The following is a 10,749-nucleotide window of genomic DNA, read 5'->3' as shown; positions in this document are numbered from 1 at the left end:
CACAGATAACTGGGTTTCCTGGACTGAAAGGCTACAACAGTATTTACTTGCCAATGACATTGGAGATACTAAGTCTGTTGCTGTCTGTCTGACAACTATTGGTGCTAAAACATATGAGATTCTAAGAGATCTGCTGCACCCAGGAAAGCCAGCCACCAAGTCTTTGTCTGAAATAATACAGATCTTAACACAACATTTCCAACCACGGCCATTAGAGATTGCTGAGTGGTTCACGTTTTATAGCAGGCGCCAAGGGGTACAAGAGACTGTATCTACATTTGCAATCAGTTTAAAGAAATTGGCCAGCACCTGTGCTTTTGGGGAGTATCTGAATATGGCCTTTAGAGATCAGTTTGCTATGGGTATCAGTACAGAATCTATTCAAAGGCGACTTTTGACAGAGGAGAGTCTGACCTTCCATAAAGCACTAGAGATTGCTTCTGTTTTGGAACAGGCCACACGAGACACTAGTTTACTGCAGACGCATTCCCACACTAAGGAAGAACAGGTATTTTTCTCCAATGTAAAGCAACAGACTAAACCAGCCAGTAAATATTCAGCAAAAGCAGCATCACCTATTAACTGTTACAGATGTGGAGTACAGAATCATGTAGCTTCTGAATGCAGATTTAAAAATGCTCGTTGTCATGGCTGTGGTAAAATAGGACACTTAAAGAAGGCTTGCAGAGGATCTCAGCAGAGTGTCTCAAGCAAAAGACATAAGAAGGGAAATTACCACATGGATTATAATGGAGCCACATCAGATTCAGAAGAGGAAATGACTGTTCAGAGTTTGACTGTATACACCATGGCAGCAGGGTCTGAGCCTTTGACCGTTCATGTTAATATTGAAGGAAAAGATTTGACTATGGACTTAGATACTGGGGCTGTAGTTTCAGTTATGACAATTAAAGATTGGAAACAGCTGAAAACTCCAGTATTGCTGCAGCCCACTACATTGAAGCTACAAACATACTCCAGAGAAGTATTGGCTCCACTGGGGTATGCATCTGTATCTGTGTGTACAACCAATAAAACTGCCAATCTTACACTATATATAATAAAATCAGGTGGCCCACCTCTTTATGGAAGGGACTGGATACGGGCCCTTGGCATGCCTGAGAGCCTCAAAAACAGTGAAGTTCATCATATTGGAGTTGATCGTGCCCAGTGGATTCAGAACATTAAGACCAAATATGCCCCGGTGTTTGAAAATGTTCTGGGAAAAGTTAAGAACAAAAGGGTATGGTTACAGTTAAAACCTGGAGCAAGGCCACAGTTTTTCAAAGCACGAAGTGCGCCATTTGCTTTAAGGGCAGGAGTTGATGCTGAACTGAGGAGGTTAGAAGAGTTAAAGATTATAACCCCAGGGCATTGTAGTGAGTGGGCTTCTCCTATTGTACCGGTAAGAAAGAAAGATGGACAGATCTGAATATGTGGAGACTTTAGGATGGTGTTGAATGAACAGTTAGCAGTGGATAAGTATCCATTACCCAGGACAGAAGAGATTTTTGCTAACTTAGCTGGGGGACAACAATTCACAAAGATTGATTTAAAAAATGCTTACCTTCAACTTGAAGTACATCCAGATTCCTGCAGGTTACTCATTGGTTTATTTCAATATAATCGTATGGTCTTTGGCATTGCTCCTGCACCAGCCATCTGGCAACGCACCATGGAAGAACTGTTAAATGGACTACCTCATGTCCAATGCCTTTTAGATGACATGTTAATCACGGGCAGGACGGAGGAAGAACATCGACACAATGTAGAGAGGGTACTGCAGCGGCTAATGACCTATGGGTTGAAGGCCAACTTGGAGAAGTGTGCTTTCATGCGTGACAAATTAGAATTTTGTGGCCATGTTATAGATTGTCATGGTCTACACACTGCTGATGAGAAAGTTAAGGCCTTGCAAGAAGCTCCTATACCACAGAATGCATCACAACTACGATCATACCTTGATCTCCTTAACTATTACCACCGTTTTCTTCCCCAGCTAGCCCATACGTTACACCCACTACATCAGCTTCTTGAGACAAATCGACCCTGGTTGTGGAGCAGTGAATGCAATCAAGCCTTCCAGGAATCCAAGAACCTACTCCTGTGTTCCCGCATGTTAATGCACTATGATCTTCAGAAACCACTCATGATAGCATGTGATACTTCGCCTTATGGTTTAGGGGCTGTCTTATCACACACAATGCCAGATGGGACAGACCGACCGGTAGCCTTTGCTTCCCGTTCTCTAACGACGGCAGAGAAGAACTATCCCCAATTAGACAAGGAAGCATTGGCCATTGTATGGGCTGTTAAGAAGTTCCATAACTATATTTATGGTAGACAATTTACTCTTTTAACTGACCATAAGCCACTGCTGACCATCTTTAATCCAAGGAAAGGAATTTCAACCACTACAGCGGCTAGATTGCAAAGGTATGCTCTAACTTTGGGAGCATATCATTACTCCATCAAATACCGGGCCCATGATTCCCATGGCAATGCTGATGCCATGTCCAGGCTTCCACTAATGAATTCCTCACCAGTTGTTCAAGAAAGCCTTCCAAGTGTGTTTTACGGGTATAGTACATGCCAAACAAACTGCAAAGGAGTCAGCTTGTGATACTGAATTACAACTTCTGGCAAAGTATTTGAGAGATGGCTGGCTAAGAACTGGCTATGATGTGCAGCGAGCATACATACTACGAGCGAAGGAACTCACACTCAGAAATGGATGTATTTTATGGGGTGAGAGAGTTCTGGTTCATAACGGGCTATGGCAAGCTACGTTAAAACTCCTTCATGAAGGACACCCAGGCATTGTCAGAATGAAACAGAAGGCTAGGGGTCATGTTTGGTGGCCGGCCGTTGATAAGGACATTGAGAACTATGTTATGGCATGCAAAGGGTGTGTTCAAGCTCAAGGACAGCTTCCATGAGGAGCTGTACAACCATGGGACTGGCCTACTACTCCTTGGGAGAGACTACATTTGGACTTTGCTGGTCCTATTGATGGAATATAATACTTAATCATAATTGATGCACACTCTAAGTGGCCAGAAGTAATTCCAATGACAACGACTACAACTACTGAAGTCATATCAGCATTAGAAAGACTGTTTTCAGTATTTGGGTTGCCAAGATAACTGGTCACTGACAATGGTCCCCAGTTTGTGTCACAAGACTTCCAGAATTTTTTACATACGAATGGAATTCACCATCATCGGACGGCACCATATCATGCAGCATCCATCGGGCAAGCAGAGAGATTTTTCCAAACCTTTAAAAGGGCACTGAAAGCTCTAAAAGCAGAGAAGTAGGTTAATACTAAAAACATTTTACAATTTTTGCAACAATATAGGGTTACTCAACACCCCACCACGGGAGTTTCCCCAGCTCAACTATTGTTTGGCAGGAAGATCCGTACAAAGCTGGATTTAATCACACCAGATGTAGCAGAAACAGTCCGCATAATGCAAGATAAAATGAGAGTGGGAAAACCTTCACGGACCTACACAGAAGGAGACTTGGTTTGGTATAGGGTGTACCATACAGAGGAAAAATGGGCACCAGGTGTTGTTGCCCAGGTTGAGGGCCCAAAGATGTATCGTTGTCAGACAGACAGCAACAGACTTAATATCTCCAATGTCATTGGCAAGTAAATACTGCTGTTGCTTTTCAGTCCAGGACACCCAGTTATCTGTGTCAGGGTCAAATTCATCCAATGCTCCAAATACAGCCATTATAGTGTGAGTTTGTGGTAGTATACTCGTCGCCAGATGTAATGTCCTTACATAGCAAACATTAACTCTTTATATGAATGATGCACTTGCAACTTCTAAATGTAAACTGGCACTTTATTTACTGGATGACATAACAAGGTGGCTCCTGTAGATTTGCACACAGTAATATGGATAGATACACATATATAGTCCTTTATAATGAATGGCTGCTGCACTCCTTATATTAGCAGTCCTGTACACTGTGTATGCAGCACTATAGTAATCCAGGGTAACTTATAACTGTATTACTGTTAACTGTATAACTGCAATATAACTTATAATGTGTAACTGTCAGTTCTTACTCTTCCTGACTGGCTGATGCTGTATCCTCTGTAGTGATCTGTAGCTGACATTACATTTATTATTATTATTATTATTATTATTAGCCCTTGTCTGATCCTGAGGTTCAGTCCTTGTACTTTATAACTGCATCACAAACTGTCACAAGATGGCTTTTCTGAACTGTTCTGATTCTAAGCACAGCCCAATTGATGACATAATCTTTGTATGGAAGCCTCAATGTGCCATCTAACCAAACCAGGAAGTAAGCACAACACTACACATACACACACCATACACAACTGTACATACACACACCATACACAGCTGTACATACACACACCATACACAACTGTACATACACACACCATACACAGCTGTACACACACACACACCATACACAGCTGTACATACACACACCATACACAGCTGCACATACACACACCATACACAGCTATACATACACACACCATACACAACTGTACATACACACACCATACACAACTGCACATACACACACCATACACAGCTGTACATACACACACCATACACAACTGTACACACACACACACACACACAGCTGTACATACACACACCATACACAGCTGTACATACACACACCATACACAGCTGTACATACACACACCATACACAACTGTACATACACACACCATACACAGCTGTACATACACACCATACACAACTGTACATACACACACCATACACAGCTGTACATACACACCATACACAACTGTACACACACACACCATACACAGCTGTACATACACATACCATACACAACTGTACATACACACACCATACACAGCTGTACATACACACACCATACACAACTGTACATACACACACCATACACAACTGTACATATACACACCATACACAACTGTACATACACACACCATACACAGCTGTACATACACACACCATACACAACTGTACATACACACACCATACACAACTGTACACACACACACACCATACACAACTGTACATACACACACCATACACAGCTGTACATACACACACCATACACAGCTGTACATACACACACCATACACAGCTGTACATATACACACCATACACAACTGTACATACACACACCATACACAGCTGTACATACACACACCATACACAACTTTAGATACACACACACAGCCCTTTCTGCGCAAATTAGCTCAGTTTCTACCTATCTAAGGTATATTGCACCGTAGCTCTGCTGCAGCTTACATATGTGTTCTGCAGTTGAGGAAACAAGGCCTAACCCTTTTATGTACAGCTTGGGGCTCTAAGCTATGAACTTGAAAGCTGTCCCAATGTTTCCATCTGAGACGATTATCTCTGGGACTTCCATAGTCGATTTATAAAGTGCTGTGGAAAACACCCTTGGGGGTCACCCTTACCTTACTTCATGGTCTTGTGGAAACCAGCAGGATAGTGTAACACATTTTCCAGTACTGGAAATTAAAGGGACATGAAACCCAAAAAAAATTCTGTCATAATTCAGATAGAGAATACAATTTTAAACATCTTCCAATTTGCTTCTAATATCAAAATTGTTCATTCTCTTGGTATCCTTTGTTGAAGAAGCAGCAACGCACTACTGGGAGCTAGCTGAACATATTGGATGAACCAATTACTTTATGTGCAGTCACTAATAAGTAGATAGCTCCCAGTAGTGCATTGCTGCTCCTGAGCCTACCTAGGTATGCTTTATAACAAAGGAAACCAAGAGAATAAAGCAAAATAGATATTATAAGTACATTGGAACGTTGTTTAGAACTGCATACTCTATCTGAATCATGAAAGAACATGTTTTACTTTACTGTTCCTTTAAAATAAAATACTGAATTTAATATTAAAAAAAATGTTTATTGCCCCTTTAAATATAAATGAACAAGAAAAAGCATTCACTAAAACAACTTCTTACTATTCCAGAAAAAACAAGTGTTATGTTTTTTTTTATACTTTTAGATATCAAGAGATTAAATAGATATTAGATTCAGATTTTCCCAGTGATTTGCAGTCTGTTATGCTGCAGCCCATTAAATAAATGATCCCTATAGTATGTGTGGGTGCTTTTGGTATTCTGCAGAGTATCTGTGAGGGTGTAATGTTCAAGACAGCCTGCAGGCTGCAGAGTCTCTCCATGTTCAGCTGAAAAGGACATTGTACTTAGAACAGCGGAAATTTAGCAAATTCAGTTTTACTGCTGGCAAAATATGCTTTGTATTGTTTTGCTGTGCACAAGATATTCAGGTCTGTAACTGCTGTTATAAACTATGACCATTCTGAAAGAAATCGTGCTCCAGCACTGTTCAAAATCAGTGTAATGTAGATTTATAGTGCAAATATGATAAACAACGGTCTATGGCACATATTTTTTGGGATGGCTGTGTGATATCATTTTGATGCCTAATTTAAAGGGACACTGAACCCAATTTTTTTCTTTTGTGATTCAGATAGAGCATGCAATTTTAAGCAACTTTCTAATTTACTCCTATTATCAATTTTTCTTCATTCTCTTGCTATCTTTATTTTAAAATAAAAGCCATCTAAGCTTTTTTGGGTTAAGAACTCTGGACAACACTTCTTGATTGGTGGATGAATTCTTTCCACCAATCAGCAAGAACAACCCAGGTTGTTCACCAAAATGGGCCGGCATCTAAACTTAGATTCTTGCATTTCAAATAAAGATACCAAGAGAATAAAGAAAATTTGATAATAGGAGTAAATTAGAAAGTTGCTTAAAAATTCATGCTCTATCTGAATCACAAAATAACATTTTTGGGTACAGTGTCCCTTTAATATTCGTTATCATTTTTCTCTGTTTCATTTGGTTTTAAAATACAATAATGGTGGTTCGAAGAATGTGGAAAATTTGTGAAAATAGCTGTTGCAATTAGTACAGTGCATTTGCTACACACTGATTAGTAAACAAAATATAACAGTGGTGTATTTAACTCTTAATCCCCCATGGGTATTTTTTTTAGTTATTTTTCTTCTTTTCTTGGACTTCATCTGTTTGATCCGTTTTTAAAGGGACACAAAAGTGGGGGGAGGGGGGAAATGCTGTAATTTATAAGGGCATTTTATTGTTGAACTACTATTGTTTGCATTTATAGTGTTTAACACCTGCAAATGGGTCCAATACATAATTACATTCAGTTTTAGGGCAGTAGCTTGGATCTCGTTGAACACATCTGGCAAGCCAAAAACAGGAGCATATATGTGTATTTGTAGAACAAACAAAATGGAGCACCATCGGGAGGTTCATAAATCTTCTTTATTAGCTACTAGTTGATTAGCCAGCCTAGTCTATGTGTTGTAAATACAAAAAAATAATAATAGAACTACAAAAAAAATAAACACATTATCCAAAATAAAAAAATTCAACCTAATTCCTATGAAAATTAAAAAGCCCCCCCCCCCCCCAAATTAAAACACCCCCTAATCTAATCCTAAACTACCAATAGCCCTTAAAATGGCTTTTTGTAGGGCACTGCCCTAAGTTAAACAGCTCTTTTGCAGTTACAAAACATTCTAAGTCCCCCCTAACAGTTAACCCCCAAAAATAAATAAACCTAACACTAAAAAACCTAAACTACCCATTGCCCTGAAAAGGGCATTTGTATGGGCTATTCCCTTAAAAGGTCATTCAGCTCTTTTGCTGCACTTAAAAGGGCATTCTGCTCTTTTAAGAAGTGTGCTCATAACCCTAATGTAAAAAAACAACAAAAAAAAGCAAACAATTTAAAAAAAAAAAAACCTAAGTCTAACCCCCAAAAATTAAAAAAATTAAACCTAAGTTTTGTCAGTATATTTATAAAAATCTTAGTAGTGCTATCCAAATAATATATCAGTTTATGGCAGGGTTATAAACACAATACAAAAAAAATAGAAACCCTAATCAACCATGCATCTACTAGACCATACAATTAATATAAATACCTGAATTCTTTTATTTAGTTAATATCCATAAACATATTGAAATATATTTGCAATAAAAGGAAATTAAATAATATTATATGCGCTTAAAAACTGTTTAAATATGCTATGCAAAATTCATACACGCTTATATTAAAAACCCACCTTATTTATAAATAGTCTTTATTTATTTAACACAATGGGACTAAAAACCTTTAACATCCAAGCAATACAATTCTAAACAGTGTTTATAAAACAATAGGATAATATATATATTCTGCTATTTAACTGCAATCCTAATACAAAATTAACTAATCTCAGAACTTGCACAGATGAGTTACTCAGCCAATCAGATACAGATTTAAACAATATATATATAGGCTGTGAAATGCTAACTTGAAAAACACACTGCTTCTTTAAATCTATTAAATACAAATTGACTATGCATATAACTTATCTTACAAAACCCAGAAAACTGTATCTTTAAACTGCAGTGACTTTAAAATATCACATGTAATTAGCAGCCCTTTTCTTATACTCTATATATACGTTACCAAAATGATATCCAGCTTCAAGATTTTTCACACCTCATATAAAATAAGTGTAATTGCAATGGAATAGGAGAAATATGGCCCACTTTGTTTTTATAGTTTGACTGTGTCCCACGCAAAACAGTTTCAGTCAGTTACAAAACTCTGCAGCCAGTCTTTTTTTCCACCTTTTCCTGCATAGCACTATATAGTGTAATCATTGGTGTGAAATATGGGTGGCTCTTCGAAACCTTGTCCCTCTATTGGATAATCTGAATATCCCATTTCCAACAGCCAAAAAGCTTTCTGGCTGTAGTTCTCTCATGGCAACACTGGGTGGCAGCATTACAATTAGACAGCACAAACAAATGCAGCATGACAAAAAAAAAATACAGCTATACATTTAAACATCTTTCTTTAAATGTATAATAACTACCATAATTTTCTTCATATTAATAAGTTTGCAATACCAATCGCAGCTGGGTAATATTATATTACCTCTCTGGTCATTTTGATATGAGACATGTGTCTAACATTATTTATATTGTATTATATTAGTTTATACTGCCAATTATTCTGAAATTAATGGCATTTATATATTCTAATATGTTTTCTTTCACTTAATATAATATGTTCTATGTCTCCGACAATTTCTGCATATATGAATTGATGCCTGCAATAGAAATGGAAACAATTATCAGAAATGGTTTAAGCATTCATATGTCTATGGTCCATCTGAAATAAGATTAAGTATTATTAATCATTTACTTTTAGGTCCACAAATATTTATTTATATTCTTAAAAACACAGAGGTTATTAAACATTTTTGACTGACTAAAATAGTTACCTCCCAGCTTAGCAAATACCCATGTAATAATAGAGAATTAGACAATTTCCCAACTTTCTATATTTAATACATTCTGGGGCATGCATTCAAACAGAGAGAAAAAAAATATTTATTTGTTATCTGTTTTAATGAGTTTCAGAGTCACACCTCAGCATCTGTCTTTTGTTTCCCAAGGCCTTCACTGCCCTTTCAGTAACTTCAGACTCCCTGTCTCCCACTTACTACATGGGGTCCCCTGCACTTAAGTGCAAATGCTGAAAACTCTCATAAAACATGTTACTTTTGAGATCCTATTACACCTTTTCAGACAAATGGTATCCTGATTCCAGTCTGTGAATTCCCATCTCATTATCTCCTAAATCAACAGCCTTAGACATTTATGTTTTTATTAACTATATGATGGTAAGGTATGCTTGTATTTTTAATTATGGAGCAAATGGTTTTGGTCCTGTCTCAAACCACAAACTCTGTTTTCTTTCAAAATTACTTCCCCAACATTCCTCTAAGTGACTGTATTAAATTGGGGTAGACCAAATGTCTTAGAGTCATAAAACTCTGCATATAGTCAAATGAGCATGGCCACTGAGTTAGTTCCTTTTGGAAAATGTCTGTGTATTTTACACCGCAGGGGTCGTGCTTCAAAAGGCTATGCTGATTTCCAATCCTGATAAACGTGCATTTACCTAGCCAAAATCAGCTTGTAGGGGGTTTTGAGTTAAATCCTGACATCAGAATTTCTATTCTACAGCACATCTGATAAAATAGACGGCTTCATATATACACACATCCTTTTTATATTATTTCATTTACGTATATATATATTAGTATATATATATATATATATATATATATATATATATATATATATATATATATATTATGTCATTGACCTTTACCCTGACATAATTCCCCCTTTCAAATTCAAATATATGTAGGACACATGTGTTTGAATTGGATCAAAGTCAGTGGTACTCGGTGAGGATGTTGGCCATATACAACATAGACAGTCTCTTATGTAGATAGTCTGTCAATTTTGAGCCTTCATGTTTATCAGTTAGGCATCTTTAAACTACAGTATGTCTTTAGTTCATTTGGGGATATGACACTTCATTCTCCCTCTATGACTTGTAGTTGGGATCGGGGATGACATGCCCGCAATTGATTGATATGGACCCATTTATCTATGAAACCTTCATTTTTGGGGATTCTTATTTTATAGGCCACTGGAGATATTTTGTCAGTAATGACAAAAGGACCTTTCCATGAGGGAAGAAATTTCTTCTCCCTAACCTGATCTCTTCCAAAGTTATAAAGATAAACTTTATCATTTTTTGGTGGCGGTTGCGGCTCTTTCTAAATTCCTTTGAGC

Source organism: Bombina bombina, chromosome 2 (assembly GCF_027579735.1).
Source record: "Bombina bombina isolate aBomBom1 chromosome 2, aBomBom1.pri, whole genome shotgun sequence".
NCBI lineage: Eukaryota > Metazoa > Chordata > Amphibia > Anura > Bombinatoridae > Bombina > Bombina bombina.
The sequence above is the reverse complement of the archived record's forward strand: the minus strand, read 5'-3'. Positions refer to the sequence as shown.